Genomic DNA, 22,657 nt, shown 5'->3' with positions numbered 1-22,657 from the left:
ATAAAATCTAAGTTCTGAGCACCCAGAGACTTTACCAGTTTTCCTAATCTGGATCTTGCAGGCACGAGATCGGAAGCTCAGCCGGCTTGAGCAAGATCCATGGCTTCCGAGCAGACGGTGCACATGAACGGAGGACAAGGGGACACAAGCTATGCCCGCAACTCCAGCCTGCAGGCATCTTCTCCTCTCTTGCTTGCTTCACAGCCGTCGAGTTTCTCATGTCTTGTTCCGCCAGAACTGATTCACCTAGCTGTCACCATGAAACTCGCTTGCAGAACGCTGAGCAGAACAGGATGAGGCCCCTCATAGAAGAGGCCATCGCCGATCTACTCAGTGCCAGCGCCTCCATGCCCAGAAGCATGGTGGTCGCGGACCTGGGATGCTCCTCCGGCCCAAACGCTCTCGCTCTGGTGTCGATCGCCGTTGACGCCATCCGCGGTCAGTGCTTTCGTTCCCGGCAGCCGCCGCTGGAAGTCTGCGTCTTCCTCAACGATCTTCCAGACAACGACTTCAACATGGTGATGAAGAGCTTGGTGGCGTTCCAGCAAGGCCACAGGTCGGTCGTCACCGGTGTTATACCAGGGTCGTTCTACGGGAGGCTCTTCACCACTGGCTCCTTGCATCTCGCCTGCTCGGCCAACAGCCTGCACTGGCTCTCCGAGGTATGAAATTTACACGGCTCGACTTGTTTCTTTTTGTGCAGTAAGTTTAACTTTGGAGGTGACTCCAGGCTCCTGAAGAACTGAGGAGGAACAAGATCCCGGCATACGACATCGATGAGCACGTGAGGCGAGGAAGACGGCGTGTGGTCATCGGAGCCTATGCGCGGCAGTTCAGGAAAGATTTCAAGCTTTTTCTTGAGCTGAGAGCCAAAGAATTGGTTGCAGGAGGGCGATTGGTTGTTTCCCTTGCCGGGAGGCGCTCTGAAGAACCTGCTGCCGAATTCACTCATGCCTGGGAATCAGTCGTCCTTATATTAAGTGAGATGGCCTCAAAGGTACATTGATTTAGTTAGTTTTGTTTCATTTCTGAACCATTCCTAAACGGAATAAGGTCGTGTATGTGACTGTGACATCTTGATCTTCTGAAAAAATCAATAGGGTGTGATTAACAAAAGCAAAGTTTGATACTTTCTACGTACCGATATACGGACCTTCTGATGAAGAGCTGAGGGAGATCATCCAAGCAGAGGGTTCTTTCTCAATAAGGGAGATGCAAGTGAATGAGCCTACAAGCAATGTGGAAAGCACGCTGATCTCCCCGAACAAGATGGCCAGTCTGCTGAGAGCTGGATTTGAGCCGATAATAGTCCAACATTTTGGGTCGTCTGGGGAGATCATGGATGAATTTGTGAGGACTGCGGAACGACGCTGGAGCCGGCAGGGCAGCTTGGAAGAGGAGCTGGCCGGAAACCCGAGGGTTATTTTAGTTGTGTCGCTAAAAAAGAAGGTATAACGTGTCAAGGCATCTCGACCCGCAAATTTGCTCCGGCAGTAAAGGACAATTTGAAATTTAAATAAAAGTCCGATCCATAACGCGTGTTGGATCGCACGAGCGCCGGATCACATGTCCGATCACATCAAAAACAGACAAGTATGCTTAAGTTTTACATGTCCGATGATAAAAGAATATTCGTCCGACAGTCCGTGCAAAATTTTGAGATTTTTTGCCCTGCCGGACCGGCAATCCAACCCTCATCCACGCTCGAAGTGTCGTTGCGCCACGTGTCTAGCCTCCATTTCCGCCACCGCCTCCTCCTCTTTGTCCGCTGCCTCCAACTTCTCATGTTGCCGCTGCAACATCTTATAGCAGACGGCTTGCACGATCATTCTTTCATCGGCATCCAAAGACTCCACATTCAAGAACAACATCTTGACGGATAACCGAGGTCCGTCCCAGGTGTGACGGTTAGGTCTCGCTGAGGCGATTGTGAGGGTTCGCCGCCCCTGAGGTGCCTCGCCCCCTCCGGTCGCCGCCGCCCCCGCGGTGCCTCGCCCTCTCCGGCCGCCGCCCCCCTCGAGCGCTCGCTCCCGCCCCGCGCCCCCTCACCCACGTCCACCCCCTTCCAGTTTTCAGGTCTGCTGCTAGGTGCGCCGTCGTGAGACATCGAGTTGTTGTTCCCCTCCCCCAATCAGGAGATTTGGTCTGGTTTTCTTCCCCGGTCGGTGCTGGTGAAGATGGATCGTGTGGAAGGTTTGATGAAGAGCCTCAAGTTGTCAGATCTGGAGAGCAAAGGTAGGAAAATCGCCTGGTCAGGAGGAGCAAAGAGTGGGGTCGTGGAACCACAAGCTCTAGCAAAACTTCTGTCCGACAAGCCAACTTATGCAGAAGGAATGGAGAACGTCCTAGGAAAATCTTGGTGCCCGCTGAGAGGGTTGGAGTGCAAGGATCTTGGGGATAACATCTACATGTTCACCTTCTGTCAGCACTCAGGAAAAAGAAAAGCCCTGGATGAGGGCCCTTGGATGTTTGAAAATTCATTGCTAGTGGTCGAGGATTATGACCCGAAGCTTGTAACACTTTGACGGTGGTTATGCCAATGATCGATGTATGCGCCGCCTAGGGTTTTCGCCGCTGCCATGGGCGACTCCCTTGCTTCCGCCCTAGTCTAAGCCGTTTCCCACCATGAGTCTACATGGTAGTTCGTCCTCCGGATTACGGAGGGAGTCTAAGCCGTCTATGTTTCGTCTCGGAAGGAAGGAGGACCCGTATGGGGCCGTGACCGGCAACGGAACTGTGGCGGGCGGGACTCTCATAAGTCCTCCAGCCCGCTGCAATCTTTCTGGCAAGATCGCTCCTTTCAATAACCCGCTCTTCGATCATGAAGCTACGTCTGCAGCAACCGCGCGCTCTCCGTCGATGTCGTCCGCTGGCTATGGGGGTGTAAAGGGGGGGGGGCGATGAGGTCCCTACCCACCCGAAGTCGTTCGGTGGCGATGTGATGGTGCCCGCGCAGATTTCCGGAGGTCAGATCGAGCCGGCGAAAGAGTTTGATCACACCAGCAACTGGGATGAGAGGGAAAGTGTGGGGCTGGATGGTCCAGAGGTCAGTATTGGCAGCGAGGTGAACCTAGATGATGATGTTGTTGTGGAGGAGGAACCTGCAGTGGAGCCGGTCGCGGCGCCGCCGCGGTGGAGATTGCTCGGCCATTACGTCAGCATCGGGCGGCCAAACGTCGATGACATGACGAAACACTTCAGCGAGGTCTGGAAGGTATGAATAGGCCTCAATATTGCAAGGATTAAGAACAATTGGTATGCGGTGACCTTCTTCTCCGAGGAAGATTACAACTTTGTAGAAAGAGGAGGACCTTGGATTTTCAAGGGAAACACACTCATTGTTGGCCCGTTCAGGGAAGGAGAGAAGCCTTCTGAGGCTGTACTGAATTCAGTCCTGATCTGGGTCCGTGTATACAACGTTCCGTGGGGAAAGCAGACTATTGCGTATGGCAAATTTCTTGCAGGCTTGTTGGGTACCGTCATGGAGGTGGATGCTGAGGCTGATGGGAGCAGGGTTCGCGAGTTCTTGCGTATCCGTGTGGACCTGCCACTTGGCCGCCGGCTCCAAACCAAAATTACCATGGGCAAGGACCCGGCGAAACAAGTTATCTACCCACTCCGTTACAAGAGGGTGCCCCACTACTGCTTCTGGTGTGGATTCATAGGCCACGATGGAAACCAGTGCGAGAAGAAAAGGTCGGGTGTTCCGACCCGAGCATATGATGAAGGGTTGCGGTGCTCTCCGTATAGAAAGTTTGAGAATAGATCAGCGTTTGTGGCGCCCGGAACCCAGCCTGCAGCAAGACGGGGGTTGAACTTTGCTAGTAATGCTCCCTCTGAGGTTCTTGGAATGCCAAGAGAGAGGCGCAGAGGGAAGGGAAATCAAGAGCAGCAGCAAACACCAGAGATACCAATACGGGTTGATGCTCATGACGGTTTTGGCGAACACAGCAGCTCTGACGGACACAACATGGATACATACCTTTCTGATCGTGTTTTAGCTATGCGTGTACACTTGGCTGGGCAGAGAGCTGAGGCCAGCAGAGTCCGTACGGTGCGGGCATCATCTAAACCTCCAGAGTTCTACTTCCTTGGAGGTAGAATACCCGCGCCCCTGCCACTTTCAATAAGCCCACCTGGGAGTGAGGCGAGCCACAACAGCAACCTTGGGAGCAAGGATATGATCCCGGCCATGCGTAACTTTCACGACACCTCGGATTTCTTATCTGCTGAATCCGATCAATACATGCAAGAGGCTGATTTTGTTCTGGGGAAGAGATTTTCACGTGGGCAAGCGTCCGACGACCTGAATCCCAACCAGGGAGCTATGGTGGTGCATGCAAAGAGGGGCGTTGGCAACAAGCAGAAATGAGGGAAGATTCAGCAGAGTGGCAAAGGCAAGAACCAAGATGAGGAGAAGATGGACTCGGATAACATGGATGGAGTGGAGGCAACCGGCCTTGGGGCCGCCGGTGAACTGACGGGGTCAGGTGCGCCGCCCTGTCAGGAGCAATGAATTGGCTAAGTTGGAACTGCCGGGGGGCGGTGAATCCCTCGACAGTTTGTGATCTCGCGTCTCTTGTTATGACGCATTCCCCAAGTCTTGTTTTCTTGTCTGAGACTAGGAAGAATAAAAATAAGATGTATCATTTGCGTAATAGGTCAGGGCTTTCTGGTTTTGAAGGAGTCAGTAGTAATGGTCGTAGTGGCGGCCTAGCACTATTCTGGCATGAGTCTATGTATGTCGATGTGCAAGAAGCAAACGAAAGATTGATTGACGTGTATTTGCGTGTGTCACCGGACAAGCCATTATGGAGAGCTACATTTGTTTATGGCGAACCGAGAGTAGAAAATAGACACATGATGTGGGATAAGCTCAAAGGTCTGCATGCTCATAGCGCTCTGCCATGGGTGATTATCGATGACTTCAATGAGGCTATGTGGGATTTTGAGCATCAATCGAAAACTCCGAGACCTGCTGGTCAAATGATTAATTTTCGGGATGCACTTGAAGCTTGTGGCCTCACTGATCTTGGTTTTTCAGGGCACCCCTTCACATATGATAATAGGCGGAGTGGCCGGGCGAACGTCCAAGTTCGGCTGGATAGAGCGGTGGCGTCCAATGACTGGAGAGACATGTTTATGCAAGCTTCGGTGGCACACCTTGTGTCACCGACATCGGACCATAGTCCGCTGCTCCTCAAGTTCTCGCTGGAACAGGACAGGCGGCCTCGCAGCAGACGCCGGTACGAGTTGATGTGGGAGAGATCGCCGGCGTTAGAGGCCATTATCGCAAATTCTTGGTCAAGCAAAGGTACAAAGAGGAACCTGGGAGATGTAAGGGAGGCCCTTGCTACTATTATGGCTGATCTACACACTTGGAGTAATAAAACTTTTGGCAATGTTACATGTGAGCTAGAGAAGTCATGTACTAGGCTTGAGGAACTAACCAATATGAATGTAGACCGAGCTGGAATAAGACTGGAGATGGACAAGATGAATGAGTTGTTATACAGGGAGGAAATGTTGTGGCTCCAGAGATCTCGGATTGATTGGCTAAAGGAAGGGGATCGTAACACCAAGATGTTCCACAGGAAGGCAGTTTGGCGAGCGAGAAAGAATAAAATCCGTGGGCTGGCGGATGAGGCGGGTGTTATGCACACCGATCAGGCCACCATGCTACAGATGGTAAAATGTTATTTTCATAATTTATTCACAGCTGACCCAATGTTGGATCCACATGATGTGTTACAGCTTATACAACCCAAGGTGTCTGTGGAGATGAACAATAATCTATGCAAGGAATTTACCGATGAGGAGATTTCTAATGCAATATTCCAGATAGGGCCCCTAAAGGCGCCGGGGCTGGATGGGTTCCCCGCGAGATTCTTCCAGCGGCATTGGGCGGTGATGAAGGATGACATAATTAATGCGGTTAAATTATTTTTTGCCTATGGAGTCATGCCGGACGGGATAAACAGCACGGTCATTGTTTTGATCCCCAAGATTGACTCGCCGTCCCGACTCACTAATTTTCGGCCTATCAGTCTCTGTAATGTCATATATAAGGTGATAGCCAAATGCCTGGTCAATAGGTTGAGGCCTATTTTGGATGAGTTGGTGTCCCTAGAGCAGAGCGCCTTTGTACCGGGCAGATTAATTACAGATAATGCATTAATCGCTTTTGAGTGTTTTCATGCGATCAAACAGGAGAAGGACCCGGAGCAGAGCTTTTGTGCCTATAAACTGGACCTGTCCAAGGCTTACGATCGGGTAGATTGTGTTTTCTTGGAGCGAGTGATACAACAGATGGGTTTCTCTCACCGATGGGTGGATTGGATAATGAGGTGTGTCACCTCGGTGAGGTATTGTGTGAAAGTCAATGGAGCCCTCTCGGATTCATTCGCACCGTCTCGTGGACTACGGCAGGGAGACCCCCTCTCACCTTTCCTTTTCCTTTTTGTTGCTGACGATCTTGATACTATTCTAAAACAGGAGATTGCAGCCAACTGCCTCACTCCACTCCGGGTGTGCGCCCAAGCTCCAGGCATCTCACACCTCCTGTTCGCGGATGACACCTTATTGTTCTTTCGTGCTAATGGAGAGGAGGCTGCCCAAGTCAAAGAAGCTCTCAGTACATATGCTAGAGCTACATGCCAGCTCATAAATCCTGCCAAGTGCTCTATAATGTTCAGCCCCAAATGTTCACAAGCTAACAAGCAGGAGGTCATGCACAACTTGGACGTGGTGAATATGAGCTTTGAGGAAAAATATCTTGGCTTTCCAACGCCAAGTGGCCGCTTTTCAAAAGGGAAACTACACAATCTTCAGCAGCAACTGATAAAGAGAATTATACAGTGGGGGGAATTGATGTCCCAAGCAGGACGTGAGGTTCTTGTCAAGGCGGTGGCACAGGCCCTACCCACCTTCCTAATGAGTTTGTTTACATTTCCTAGAAGCACCTGCGATGATTTGGGGCGGATGATTCGTAGCTACTGGTGGGGCGCGTACAGAGGCAAGAGGAAACCCACTGGAAATCTTGTGACTCGCTGCTGAGGCCCAAATCGGCTAGGGCTATGGGATTCAAGGACTTCAGACTCTTCAACCAAGCAATGTTAGCTCGGCAAGCATGGCGTATTTTGGTCAACCCGGAATGTCTTTGTACGCGCGTCTTGAAGGCAAGGTATTTCCCTAATGGACGATTAGAAGATACTGTTTTCACTAGCAACGCGTCGCAAACTTGGCAGGCCATTGTGCATGGGTTGGAATTGCTGAAGAAAGGCTTAGTATGGCGCATCGGTAACAGGCAGTCGGTCCGAATTTGGCAGGACTCCTGGATACCACACCCTGTTGACCAGCCACCAATTACCCAACGGGGAAGGTGCCATCTCCGTCGAGTCTCAGAGCTCCTAGACGAGTATGGTGCATGGCACGGAACCCTACTTCAACAGTACTTTTTGCCCGTTGATGTTCAGGAGATACTAAAGATTAAAGCATCCCCTCGGCTGGGGGCAGATTTCCTTGCATGGGGTGCAGAACGTACCGGTATCTTCACCATACGTAGCGCGTACCGGCTGGCGCTTGAGGACAAGCTTCGTCCCTCTTCAGTCGCAGCGAGCAGGGCACCGGACGGGTGACGTGCCGTCTGGGCATTATTATGGAGGTGCCCTGCTCCTCCTAAGGTGCGTGTGTTTGCATGGCGTTTGGCTACTAATTCCCTTGCCACATGGTCTAATAAATTTAGTCGACACATGGAGGTTACTGATATATGCCCATTATGTGGTCTCGAGCGCGAGGACACTTTTCATGTGTTTTGCAGGTGCCCTCGGGCGGTGCATTTGTGGCGGACTATGGCGGAGGTGTGGAGTATACCGGACATCGAGTCAGTCCGTAACACCGGCCCGGAGTGGCTCCTGAACCTAATTGCAGAAAGCAATGAAGGGGACTGGCTGCGCCTGATTATGCTACTGTGGAGATGTTGGCATGTGCGCAACGGGATCACTCATGACAAACCGGCGCCGCCTGTGGAGATATCTCGTCGCTTTTTGCAGAGCTACGTAACCTCACTGCTCGGGATCCAGCAGTATCCACAGGGAGATTGGGACAAAGGGAAGATGACCATCCAACAAGAAGGTGCAGAACAACCTATATCACATGTGGGAGGTGTGCCACGAACAACCCACAAATGGAGTCCCCCACCCGCCAACTGGACGAAGCTGAATGTCGACGGTTCCTTTTTCCATGATGACGGGAGGGCCGGACGGGAATGGTGCTCCGTGACTAGGAAGGGGACATTATTTTCTCCGTGTGTCGCTCGCTATGGTCTTGCCCGGACCCTCTACATGCCGAGCTGGCTGGGTGCATGGAGGGCATAGCTTTGGCCCTCCAATGGACGGAGCTGTCGTTTATCGTCGAGTGTGATAGTTTGCATGCAGTGCAACTGATCAATGCCTCAGGACAAGACCGCTCACAGTACGCCATGGTGGTCTCGGAAGTGAAGCATCTTATGAGTGAAAGGGAGTGTCATGTTATTCATATTTCTCGAGAGCAGAATAATGTAAGCCATGCGTTGGCGAACTTTGGAAGGACGGAAGACCGTACTGTGGTCTGGCTCCACTCCGGCCCGGACAATATCCCTAGCTTGTGTAGGGAGGACCTTCTTGGCTCTTGAGTAATACAAATCCCTTTTACCCCGCAAAAAAGAGGATTATGACCCGAAAAAACTGTCAAGGACTACAAGTTCAAGACAGTTCCAATATGGGTTCGAGTCTATGATCTTCCCCTCAGGATGATGTGTAGGGAGGCTGGCCTAGCAATCGGGGACATTATTGGAGAGGCCCTGGAGGTTGATGCGGGGACTGATGGCATGACAGTAGGAAAGTATCTTCGGATCAAGATCCGCATGGATATATCAAAGCCAATTATGAGAGGCTTTGTTCTGGATGATGAGGAGGATAAGGAGGAAGGGAAAATGGCAGTGACTGCAGATGAGAAGAGGAAGAGGGAGGAGGAGAAATGGCGTCGCTTTGAGTATGGGTTCCTACCAGATTTATGCTACGTCTGTGGCATGCTTGACCATGTGGAGAAGGACTGCTCGGTCAGGTTGAAGAAGGGGGAAACCAAGCAATATGGCTCATGGCTTAAGGCCTATATTGACAGGCCTACGAGTGAGAACAGCAAGGGGAGCTGGAGTCACAGGAGAGGCAGGTTTGATGGACGGGGCAGTGGGAGTGGTAGGAGTCTGAACCTAGGATCCTCCAGAGTTAGAACAGGCAGTGACAGTGACAATTGGCGCAAGGATGAGCCTGGAGCCGGGCATAAAATTACAGAAAAGGAAACACTGGATGATGAGGTCACTAGCCCGCTGAAGAAGCCTACAGATCCTATGCAGGTCGAGCAAAAGAGTAGTGATGGGGTGGAAGAGATACATGAGGGATCTATTAGAAAGCAACTAAACTTTAGCAGTGCTCAGACCTCAGAGGTGCCGGGAGTGAGGGAGACTACTGAGGGAGTCCTGGATTAGGGGGTGTCCGGATGGCCAGACTATACCTTCAGCCGGACTCCTGGACTATGAAGATTCAAGATTGAAGACTTCGTCCCGTGTCCGGAAGGGACTTTCCTTGGCGTGGAAGGCAAGCTTGGCGATATGGATATGCAGATCTCCTACCATTGTAACCGACTTTGTGTAACCCTAACCCTCTCCGGTGTCTATATAAACTGGAGGGTTTTAGTCCGTAGGACAACATACACAACAACAATCATACCATAGGCTAGCTTCTAGGGTTTAGCCTCTTCGATCTCGTGGTAGATCTACTCTTGTACTACCCATATCATCAATATTAATCAAGCAGGACGTAGGGTTTTACCTCCATCGAGAGGGCCCGAACCTGGGTAAAACTTCGTGTCCCTTGCCTCCTGTTACCATCCGGCCTAGACGCACAGTTCGGGACCCCCTACCCGAGATCCGCCGGTTTTGACACCGACATTGGTGCTTTCATTGGGAGTTCCTCTGTGTCGTCGCCGTCAGTCTTGATGGCTCCTACGATCATCAATGGCGATGCAGTCCAGGGTGAGACCTTCCTCCCCGGACAGATCTTCGTCTTCGGCGGCTTCGCACTGCGGGCCAATTCACTTGGCCATCTGGAGCAGATCGAAAGCTATGCCCCTGGCCGTCAGGTCAGATTTGGAAGTTTAAACTACACGGCTGACATCCGCGGGGACTTGATCTTCGACGGATTCGAGCCACTGCCGAGCGCGCCGCACTGTCACGACGAGCATGATCTAGCTCTGCCGCCGAACAGTGCCCTGGAGGCCGCACCCGCATCGGCTTCGACCCTTAATTCGGAGCCAACTGCGCCGATCGAGGATGGGTGGTTGGACGCCGCCTCGGGGGCTGCGATCCCAACGGCGATCGAGCCGAACACCAGCCCCGCACTCTGCGAGACTCGTGACTCCAAGGAGCCGGACTCCTCTCCGGACTCCGAACCCTCCGCGCCCCTGCCGATCGAATCCGATTGGGCGCCGATCATGGAGTTTACTGCCGCGGACATCTTTCAGCACTCGCCTTTCGGCGATATTCTGAAGACACTGAAGTCTCTCTCTTTATCAGGAGAGCCCTGGCCGGACTACGGTCAGCAAGGTTGGGATTCGGACGATGAAGAAATTCAAAGCCCACCCACCACCCACTTTGTAGCCACTGTCGACGACTTAACCGACATGCTCGACTTCGACTCCGAAGACATCGACGGTATGGACGCCGATGAAGGAGACGATGAAGAACCAGCGCCTATCAGGCCCTGGAAAGCCACCTCGTCATATGACATATACATGGTGGACACCCCAAAAGAAGGAGATGGCGATGGAACAGCGGAGGATGACCCCTCCAAGAAACAGCCTAAGCGCCGGCGTCAGCGGCGCCGCTCAAAATCCCGCCAAAACAAATACGGTGATTCCAGCACGGGAGATAATAATACTCCGGAAAGTGCCGAAGAAAACCCCCTCCAGCAAGATTTAGCACAGGAGGATGGAGAAACCAGCCCTCATGAGAGAGCGGCAGACAGAGAGGTCGAGGACGATAATTATATGCCTCCCTCCGAAGACGAGGCAAGCCTCGACGACGACGAATTCGTCGTGCCAGAGGATCCCGTCGAGCAAGAGCGTTTTCAACGCAGGCTTATGGCCACGGCAAGAAGCCTCAAGAAAAAACAGCAACAGCTTAGAGCTGATCAAGATTTGCTAGTCGACAGATGGACTGAAGTCCTTGCGGCCGAAGAGCATAAACTCGAACGCCCCTCCAAGAGCTACCCAAAGCGCAGGTTGCTACCCCGATTAGAGGAGGAAGCACTTGATGCGGCCGACCGGCCACCTCGTGGCCGCGACAGAGAGGCCTCTCGGCCCTCCACTCAAGCCGCACCCCGTACCAAGGCACGGGAATATGCGCCGGACTTACGAGATATGTTGGAGGACAAGGCAAGGCAAACAAGATCGATCTACGGATCGCGTGGGCGCCCCACGGCTCGAGACGGTAACCGTCACGCCGGCCACAAATTCGGCAGGGCCGAACACAGTAGACAAAGCTCATTGGAGCTACGTCGTGATATAGCCCAGTACAGAGGCGCCGCACACCCACTATGCTTCACAGACGAAATAATGGATCATCAAATCCCCGAGGGTTTCAAACCCGTAAATATCGAATCATATGATGGCACAACAGATCCTGCGGTATGGATCGAGGATTATCTCCTTCATATCCACATGGCCCGCGGCGATGATTTCCACGCCATCAAATACCTCCCACTCAAGCTTAAAGGACCAGCTCGGCATTGGCTTAACAGCTTGCCAACAGGATCAATCAGTTGTTGGGAGGACCTGGAAGCCGCATTCCTCGACAATTTCCAGGGCACTTATGTGCGACCCCCAGACGCCGATGACCTAAGTCACGTAATTCAGCAGCCAGAGGAATCGGCCAGGCAATTCTGGACACGGTTCCTAACAAAGAAAAATCAAATAGTCGACTGTCCGGACGCTGAGGCCCTAGCAGCCTTCAAGCACAATATCCGTGACGAGTGGCTTGCCCGGCACCTTGGACAGGAAAAGCCGAAGTCTATGGCAGCACTCACGACACTCATGACCCGCTTTTGCGCGGGAGAAGACAGCTGGCTTGCTCGTAGCAACAATATGACCAAGAACCCTGGTAATTCGGATACCAGGGACAGTAGTGGCAGGTCGCGTCGCAACAAGCAGAAGCGCCGCATTAACGGCGACAATGCTGAGGATACGGCAGTTAATGCCGGATTCAGAGGCTCTAAATCCGGTCAGCGGAAAAAGCCATTCAAAAGGAATCCTAGGGGCCCGTCCAGTTTGGACCGAATACTCGACCGCTTGTGCCAGATACATGGCACCCCCGAAAAGCCGGCCAATCACACCAACAGGGATTGTTGGGTGTTCAAGCAGGCAGGCAAGTTAAACGCCGAAAATGAAGACAAGGGGCTGCATAGCGATGACGACGAGGAGCCCCGGCCGCCGAACAACAGTGGACAGAAGGGTTTTCCCCCACAAGTGCGGACGGTGAACATGATATACGCAACCCACGTCCCCAAAAGGGAGCGGAAGCGCGCGTTAAGGGACGTATACGCGGTAGAGCCAGTCGCCCCAAAGTTCAACCCATGGTCCTCCTGCCCGATCACCTTTGATCGAAGGGACCATCCCACTAGCATCCGTCATGGCGGATTCGCCGCATTGGTTCTAGACCCAATTATTGACGGATTTCATCTCACTAGAGTCCTTATGGACGGCGGCAGCAGCCTGAACCTGCTTTACCAGGATACAGTGCGGAAAATGGGCATAGATCCCTCGAGGATTAAGCCCACCAAAACGACCTTTAAAGGCGTAATACCAGGTGTAGAGGCCAACTGTACAGGCTCAGTCACACTTGAAGTGGTCTTCGGATCTCCGGATAATTTCCGAAGCGAGGAGTTAATCTTCGACATAGTCCCATTCCGCAGTGGCTATCACGCACTGCTCGGGCGAACCGCATTCGCCAAGTTCAATGCGGTACCGCACTACGCATACCTTAAGCTCAAGATGCCAGGCCCTCGAGGAGTAATTACGGTCAATGGAAACACCGAACGCTCCCTCCGAACGGAGGAGCACACGGCGGCCCTTGCAGCGGAAGTACAAAGCAGCCTCTCCAGGCAGTTCTCCAGTCCGGCCATTAAACGACCGGACACCGTCAAGCGCGCCCGGAGTAACCTACAACAAGACCGCCTGGCACGATCCGAGCAGGCGTAGCAATGCGGCCCCAACCCCAGCCCTCGCAAAAATGCGACACCAGTACTTCGCGTACATAACTACGCTCTAGAAATACCATGGGTACAGGGGAGGGGCACCATCACGGCACGCCCGAAACACGGCTTAAACCGCACCAGGGGCTGCCGATTTTTTAATTTTCTCTTACTTTCAGGACTCCACACTTCGGAAGGCCTGTTCGGCAGTTCAATTGCCGCACAAACAATGCAAGAACCAGGGAAGCAGACAAGCCACGCCGCATTACGGAACTCCCAGGTGGTCTCTATCACGAGCAGTATACCTGTTTCGCATACTATTCCGCAGCTTGCCCCTGGAACGGACATGTTACATAGTCCAACCTTTTGCTTATCGCATTATTTGTATCGTTCTGCTTTGATCGCAGCCCTCTTTAATAAACAGTGCATAGCTTTTGTCTATTTTTGCATTACTCTTTATATATATATATATATATATATATATATATATATATATATGTTCCTTAACGACATATTGCACCCGTACACTTTGGTACGGCCTAAATACGCCAGGGGCTTTAGTACCCCTCAATATGGTGTGAGAAGTCCGAACACTTTAACAAGTGCGGCACCCCGAACTTATAGCATTATATGCATCGGCTCCGAATCATGTCTTGGGTCAATAGTTGAGTTTTCCCGGCTCCTATGTTTCGGTGCCTTACGTTCCGCTATATCGGCTAAGGTAGCACTAGGAGAACCACTGCGATTGTGCCCCAGTTGAGCTGGGTCGAGCACCTCAGTGGAGAAAGCTAAAACTGACTGTCATGATGAAGCGAGAGCTGGTCGCTGTTCGAGAGGTTTTTCGAGTCCCTAAAGACTTATGCCGCTTAGAGCGAGGAGCCGGCTCTGTCCGGCCAAGGCGTGGATAGCGCCCCGAACTCGGTCTTCCGAATACCAGGGGCTTCGCCGAAATTTAAAATTATAGAATTCTATGGCTAAGTGAGAGTGTTCACGCATTATAGTCCGATTGCCTTGTTCGTTGGGCTGAGCGCCTCCCTCGAAGGACCCAAACATGGGAAAAAGAGCGCTCAGGTTTATCCCCGAACACCCCAGCACTAGCGGCACGGGGCAGAAGCCGACGACTTGCCATCTCTCAGAATTGATAAACAGCCGCACAGAAGGTAATATTTTAAATTCCAACAGCATTGCTTAGCGCATATGAACAAGTTTTCAGCGCACAGGACAAAACGAGCAAGTTTCACTCAAAAATTACATCCCTAGAACATTCATCCGCCACAAGGCAGGCACCCTTCAGAACATCCTTATAATAATTCTCGGGCTTGCGATGCTCTTTCCCCGGCGGTGGCCCGTCCTTCACAAGCTTCTCAGCATCCAGCTTGCCCCAGTGCACCTTAGCACGGGCAAGGGCCCTACGGGCACCTTCAATGCAGACGGAGCGCTTGATGACTTCGAGCCTTGGACAGGCCTCCACCAGCCGCCGCACCAGCCCGAAATAGCTCCCAGGCAGAGCCCCTCCAGGCCACAGCCGAACTATGAGGCCCTTCATGGCCTGTTCGGCCGCCTTGTGGAGCTCGACCAGTTGCTTCAGCTGGTCGCTCAGGGGCACGGGGTGTCCGGCCTCAGCATACTGAGACCAGAACACCTTCTCTGTCGAGCTGCCCTCCTCGGCTCGATAGAATGCGGCGGCATCGGACACACTCCGGGGAAGATCTGCGAACGCTCCTGGAGAGCTCCGGATTCGGGTAAGTAACAAGTAACTCACATTTATGTGTTTGCTTTGCATAAAGAATGCCTTACCCGCCGCTATCTTCTTCACCTCATCCAACTCCTGGAGGGTCTTCTGGGATTCGGCCTTGGCAGACTTGGCATTTTCAATAGCCACCGCGAGCTCGGACGCTCGCGTCTTTGAGTCAAGCTCCAAACTCTCATGTTTTTCATGAGAGCCTGGAGCTCTTGCCGTACCTTGCCAACCTTGGCCTCATACTTCTCCCGCTCGGTGCGCTCCGTGGCCGCCCTCTTCTCGGCCTCGACCAGCGCTTGCTTAAGGGTCGCCACCTCAGACGTGGCCCCTACAATAGCCACGATAATCCTGTCATTTTTTGCAATTGCACCTTTTTATATATATTTAAACAAGGTATTTCTTACCTTCATTGTCCTCGAGCTGCTTCTTGGCACGCCCGAGCTCTTGCTCGGACCGCTCGAGGTTCTGCTTTAGCGTGTCCACTTCCGCAGTCAGTGCGGCGGACGCAAGCAGAGAAGCCTGCATACGCATATTGACTCCTTTTTGTTAGACTCCTGCGAATTTTATTTGATCCTCTATTCGGCTTTTCTTCCCGAACGCCAAACAGAGCATCAGGGGCTACTGTCTATGCGGTAATATTATTTACACATTCTTTACTTACCTCAAAGCCTGTTAAAAGGCTAGTACAAGCTTCAGTCAGTCCGCTCTTGGCGGACTGAACCTTCTGGACCACCGCACTCATAATGGTGCGGTGCTCCTCGTCGATGGAGGCGCCTTGGAGCGCCTCCAACAGATTGTCCGGCGCCTCCGGTTGGACGGGGGTCACCGGCACGGTGGGCTTGCTCCTCTTGGAAGGAGGTCCCCCGCCGGACTCTGGAACCTTTGAAGGTTCCGGAGCGGTGTCCGGCCTAGAGCCGGACTTGGAGCCCTGGGGGGTTTCATCCCCTTTACTCCTGGAGTCCGGGAGGTCGCCTTGCGGCGCCTCCAGGACCACCTCCTCCCGGCTTGGAACCTGTTGGGACAACACTTCGGTGTCGTCCGTAGGGCGGGGGGAGGAAGCCGTCGGAAGCGAGTTCACATCCGACGAGTCCAGTGAGCCGCTCGACGACGCGTCGAGCCGGTCTTTGGGTGGGCTGCATAAACATATTCGACATAAGGGAAAGCTGTGCAATAAACGAATACTATGAATTACTCTGGTATCCGGATACTTACGATTTTGCCAGGGGCTTGGCCCTGGGCGGCCACTCCTCTCCGCCGTCGTCGGCGTCGGTGGAGTAGTCCGGAGGAAGGGTTTTCCCCTTCTTGGACCCTCCGGCCTCCCCAGAGAGGGCGGCCTTCCTTTTCTTCTCTCTTCCCGTTGGAGGGGGAGAGGTCTCTTCTTCTTCCTCCTCGTCTTCACGGGAGGAATGCGCCTCGGAACCGTCGGATGATGGATCCGACACCTCCTGGCGCCGGGCACTCTTTCGAGTCCCCGTGGCCTTTTTCGCGGCCTTCTTCTCCGGCACCACATAGGGTGCCGGAACCAGCAGCTTTGCCAAGCGAGCGTCCGCTGGGCCTTCGGGAAAAGGAGCCGGATAGTTGATCTGTCCGGACGTCACTTGCCAGTCATGTCAAAGGTAAGGGAGCTTAGATCCCGCATGGAGTCAAACTAGGAAAAACTGATACCCTGTAAAAGGAAAAAACAGCTCACCGCATGAGCGTGACGCTGCGTACTGAATCTGCGATCCTCGGTAGCAGATGCGGGGGCCTCGGCGCCCTTGAAAAGCACCTTCCAGGCATCTTCGTACGTCGTGTCAAAGAGCCTGCTCAGAGTTTGGTGCCGCACCGGGTCGAACTCCCACAGGTTGAAAGCCCGTTGTTAACACAGGAGGATCAGGCGGATGAGCATAACCTGGACTACGTTGACAAGTTTGAGCTTCTTGTCCACCAGGGTTTGGACGCATGTTTGGAGTCCGGTCAGCTCTCCTTTTTTACCCCACGACAGGCCCGTCTCCTTCCAGGAGGTGAGCCGCGTAGGGGGTCCGGGTCGAAACTCGGGGGCTGCGACCCATTCGGGGTCGCGCGGCTCAGTGATGTAAAACCACCCGATTGCCACCCCTTCAGGGTCTCCACAAAGGAGCCCTCGAGCCATAAGACGTTGGCCATCTTGCCCACCATGGCGCCTCCGCACTCCGCCTGGTTGCCGCGCGCCACATTTGGCTTGACATTGAAAGTCTTGAGCCATAGGCCGAAATGGGGGCGGATGCGGAGGAAAGCCTCGCACACGACGATAGACGCTGAGATGTTGAGGACAAAGTTTGGGGCCAGATCATGGAAATCTAGGCCATAGTAGAACATGAGCCCCCGGACAAATGGGTGAAGAGGGAAGCCCAGTCCGCGGAGGAAATGGGGGAGGAACACCACCCTCTCATAGGGCCTAGGGGTGGGGATGAGCTGCCCCTTTTCGGGAAGCCGGTACGCAATGTCGTTAGACAAGTATCCGGCCTTCCTCAGTTTTTTGATGTGTCCCTCCGTGACGGAGGAGACCATCCACTTGCCTCCCGCTCCAGACATGGCTGGAGAAGGTTGAGGTGGGGAGTGCGGACTTGGGCGCTGGAGCTCGAGTGCGCGAGAATGGATAAGCAAGGGAGGAAGAAGGCGTAGGTGAAAGGGTGGATCCTTATCCCCTTATATGGGTGGACGCAACTACGTGTCCCCACCAGCCTGGTAAAACTCGCTTATCTCCAAGCGCCGTAATCAATGGCGCGGTTGGGTTACCCACGCCCGTATTGATGAGAATCCCGGAATAAGGGGACACGATCTCTGCTTTAACAAGACGTGCCAAGGAAACCGCCTCGCATGACGCGCTGAGGTGGGATAATGAAACGACTCGGATAAAGGCTTGGCCGTGGTGTGTCACACTATGGAATACGTCAGCAGATTAGATTTGTGTAAATATTATTCTCTCTATGGCAATATGTGGAAACTTATTTTGCAGAGCCGGACACTATCTTTGTGTTCAAAATCTTCTATGAAGTACTTGGAGGAGGAACCCGCCTTGCAATGCCGAAGACAATCTGCGTGCCGGACTCGTCGTCATTGAAGCCTGGTTCAGGGGCTACTGAGGGAGTCCTGGATTAGGGGGTGTCCGGATGGCCGGACTATACCTTCAGCCGGACTCCTGGACTATGAAGATACAAGATTGAAGACTTCGTCCCGTGTCCGGAAGGGACTTTCCTTGGCGTGGAAGGCAAGCTTGGCGATACGGATATGCAGATCTCCTACCATTGTAACCGACTTTGTGTAACCCTAACCCTCTCCGGTGTCTATATAAACTGGAGGGTTTTAGTCCGTAGGACAACATACACAACAACAATCATACCATAGGCTAGCTTCTAGGGTTTAGCCTCTCCGATCTCGTGGTAGATCTACTCTTGTACTACCCATATCATCAATATTAATCAAGCAGGACGTAGGGTTTTACCTCCATCGAGAGGGCCCGAACCTGGGTAAAACTTCGTGTCCCTTGCCTCCTGTTACCATCCAGCCTAGACGCACAGTTCGGGACCCCCTACCCGAGATCCGCCAGTTTTGACACCGACAACTACGCTAACGCTAGCTCTGGTAGAGAAAGTAAACACTGTTGTAGAGAAGGAAGAAGGAGAGGGTGTGCGGGTGGAGGAGAGCAGTGGGGAAAGAAAGGAAACCGTGATGATGACAACAGATCTGAAACAAACAGGAAAGCAAGGTGGGACGAAATACAAGAGGAAGCCACGTAAGGGTAGTCAGGCGGATGGATCACCGTTGGGAGTAAACCTGGGGTCGAAGAGGGGAGGTGATGCTATGGAATGTGGTACAGAGATGGCAGGAGATGTGAAGAAAAGCAAAACTGAGGTGGCCACACCAGTGAAAAATAGAGCGGGGCTGTCACAACAGCCCTGCGAGCAGCAATGAAAGTCATCTCATGGAACTGTCGGGGGCTTGGGAACCCCGCGGTAGTTCGTAGCCTTCTGGAACTCCAGAAGGCCGAAGAGCCTGACATCCTCTTCCTCTCGGAAACCAAAATGACCGAGAAGGAAGTGGATTTCTTGAGGTGGAGATTGAATATGGTGAACATGGTGGCGGTGAACTGTGTGGGGAGGAGTGGTGGGCTGGCGCTTTTTTGGAGTAGAGGGATAGATGTTCAGTTAAGATGGAAGGGAAAATACCACATTACTGCTAATGTGGTGCAGGAGGATGGAAGCAAATGGAGGTTCACCAGGGTGTATGGAGAGTCAAAGGCGGGAGAGAAGGAGAGTACATGGAGGGCTCTTCGAAATCTGCATGGGTAGGAAAAGCTAGCGTGGGTTTGCATGGGTGACTTTAATGAAATATTATTTGCGGGAGAGAAGGAAGGAGGGCAGGCTCGGGCCCAGGCAAGCATGCAAGCTTTCAGAAGAACCCTGGAACACCGTGAGCTTGAGAACTTGGGCTTTGTCGGCGACCCGTTCATGTGGAGAAATAACTGGAGGGACGCGACCGGGTATATAAAGGAGAGGTTGGATAGGGCAGTACAAAATGTTGAGTGGAGGTGCTTGTTTCCTTTTGCACAAAATCATTAACGGGGATCTGAGACATTCTGACCATCGCCCTGTTATTGCTGAACCAAATGTGCAAGATAAATCCCTGGGCGTTGGAAGGGGTCAAACATGTTTCCGCTTCGAGGCACGATGGCTACATGAGGAAGGGTGCCATGAGGTTGTGGAGGAGGCATGGAATAATGCATTCTGGGAAGGAGAGACACAAGTTGGCGAGGCCTTGAAGAGAGTGGGTGCAAGCCTACTGAAATGGGTCAGGGAGGTCCTGGGCGAACTGAAGCAAAAAATAAAGGGGGTCCGAAGGGAGCTAGAGCGGTGTTGGAGAGGGGCCATTAACCAACTACAAGTCTCCTGCAAACAATTGCTGCGGTACAGACTAAGCCGGTTGGAGGACCAATATAATGTGTACTGGCAATAGCGGGCGCATGTCAATTGGCTAAGATTTGGTGATCGAAACACTGACTTTTTTCCATGCCCACGCTTCGAAGAGAAGGAGGGTGAATATGATCCGGAGGTTGTAGAGGGATGATGGAAGTGTTGTGGAGAGGAAGGAAGAAATAGGACCCTTTATCACTAATTTTTATCGAAGTCTATTTGTATCTTCTGCAGGCCCCCTAAATGATGACATCTTCCGCCATATAAATGTGTCTGTTACGCCTGAGATGAATGTATCCCTCACTAAGAAATTCACCGGGGAGGAGATAAGAGAGGCTCTTGATGCTACCGGTGACCTCAAAGCTCTTGGATCGGACGGCATGCCGGCCCTGTTCTATAAAAAGTTTTGGATATGGTGGGTGCTAAAGTACAAGAGGAGGTCTTGGCAGTGTTAAATGGTGGTAGCATGCCCATGGGATGGAATGAAACAACAATAGTGTTGATTCCAAAGGTGAAGAACCCAGAGTCACTCACACAATACCGACCGATCAGCCTATGCAATGTCTTATATAAGCTCATTTCAAAAGTTTTGGCTATCCGTATGAAAGGGATACTACCAGACCTGATTTCTCCAACACAATCTGCGTTTGTTCCGGGAAGGATGATCACAGACAATGTGTTGCTTGCCTATGAGATAACCCACCTGATGCATAAAAAGAAGGGAGGGAGACAAGGATTGGTGGAAGTGAAACTTGACATGAGTAAGGCGTATGACAGGGTGGAATGGCGCCTTCTGGAACGCATGATGCTTACCATGGGATTTGCTGCAACATGGGTAAGCTTGGTGGAAATGTGTGTGCTCAATCTCATACAGGGTCAAGGTGAACGGAAGCTTAACGGATTTCTTTCTTCCCGAGAGAGGCCTACGTCAAGGAGATCCCTTATCTTTGTATCTCTTCATCATATGTGCAGAAGCTTTTTCCAAATTGCTGCAGCATGCAGCACATGAGGGAACGATCGAGGGTGTCAAACTATGCCCAGGTGCTCCGAGCATAAATCATCTTTTCTTCACAGATGACTCCTTGATTGTCATGAAAGCTACGGAGGCAGTGCCTTGAAACTTCAGGAGATCCTTGCGCTATATGAAGCCCAGTCGGGCCAAAAAATAAATAGAGACAAGTCCTCTGCGTTTTTCAGCAAGAAAACAAGTTTGCGGAATAAACAACAGGTCCTACAAGTCCTAGGGATTTCGGCAAAAACACATAATGAGAGGTACTTGGGGCTGCCGGTGCAGCAAAGAGCAAGGAGTTTGAGTACACAAAGGAGATGATCTGGAGGAGGATCCAGGGGTGGCTTGAGAAGCTATTATCAACGGTGGGAAAAGAAACCTTAATCAAGGCAGTTGCCCAAGCGATCCCAACCTATGCAATGTCATGTTTTGACTTGATAAAGAGCCTGTGTGATGATATAAGTGCGATGGTTTGCCGGTACTGGCGGGACCATCAGGAAGGAAAGCATAAGTGCCATTGGATTGGATGGGAAAAGCTCATGAAAAGCAAGGAGGGTGGGATAGGCTTCTGGGATCTGTATATTTTCAATAAAGCAATGCTAGCAAGGAAGAGCTCGAGGCTTATACAGAATCCGGAGTCCCTGTGTGCAATTGTGCTCAAGGCAAAATACTTTCCAAAATGCTCTATACTGGAGGCGGAGGAACAGCCGGGGATGTCGTACACATGGAGGATCATTTTAAGAGGGTGTGACCTGTTAAAAGAAGGAATTGTTTGGCGCATTGGAGATGGAATGCAAGTGAATGTCTGGTCGGACCCGTGGCTTCCTAGGGGTACGACAAGACGACCAGTAGCACTACAAGGCCAGGCGATCATTACTAAAGTAAATGAGCTCTTAAACCCGGTTACCGAGACATGGGATGACGAACTAGTGAGAGAACTCTTCACAAAGGAGGATGCGAGAGTCATCCTTTCCATCCCTATGAGAGCGGAGATGGAGGATTTTATCTCCTGGCACTATGATAACAAAGGCAGGTTCTCTATTAAATCAGCCTACCATTTGGGGGTGAGCCCGAGGGAAGCTAGGAAACAACAAAATGCAAGAACCTCAAATGGCCAAAGACATACAGTCCAATGGCAGCATATCTGGATGATGGAGGTGCCGGGGAAAGTCTATATGTTCTTATGGAGGCTGGCCCATAACAATCTTCCCACTCGTATGAATATAAAACGGAAACACATTGAGATCGATACCCGCTGCCCTATGTGCAATCGCTTGGATGAAGATGGTGGACATCTTTTCCTCCGCTGCAAGTGTGTGAAGGCGGTTTGGCGAGAGCAGAATCTGGAAGAGACCCGCCTATTGATGTGCGACCGTAAGGACTCTTTCCAAGTCATAAATGTTGTCTATGCACTGCCAGAAGAGAAGAAGCACCGGGTGGTTGTACTCCTATGGGACTGGTGGACTACGAGAAACAAAACGAATACGGGTGACAAACAGAAAACAACTCAGGAAGTGAGTGGGGTCATTAGCAGACACGTTCAAGACTTTGAGAACTTGCAGGCTAGGGGCAACACACAAGGAATGCAAAAACAGTCCTGGACTGCCCCTGAGTTAGGTCGGGTAAAGATAAACATGGATGCTGCCTTCCTTGCGGAGTCAAAGGTGGGTGCTTGGGGTTTTGTAATTCGGGA

General features: G+C 52.1%; 1 pseudogene; it reads left to right on the top strand.

The window, feature by feature from the left end:
* Positions 1 to 1,609, top strand: LOC123152690 (probable jasmonic acid carboxyl methyltransferase 2; annotated as a pseudogene).
* The last annotated feature ends 21,048 nt before the right edge of the window (positions 1,610 to 22,657 follow it).

Source organism: Triticum aestivum, chromosome 7A (assembly GCF_018294505.1).
Source record: "Triticum aestivum cultivar Chinese Spring chromosome 7A, IWGSC CS RefSeq v2.1, whole genome shotgun sequence".
Taxonomy (NCBI): Eukaryota; Viridiplantae; Streptophyta; class Magnoliopsida; order Poales; family Poaceae; genus Triticum; species Triticum aestivum.
Note: the sequence above shows the minus strand (reverse complement) of the source record. Positions and strands in the feature narration are given on the sequence as shown.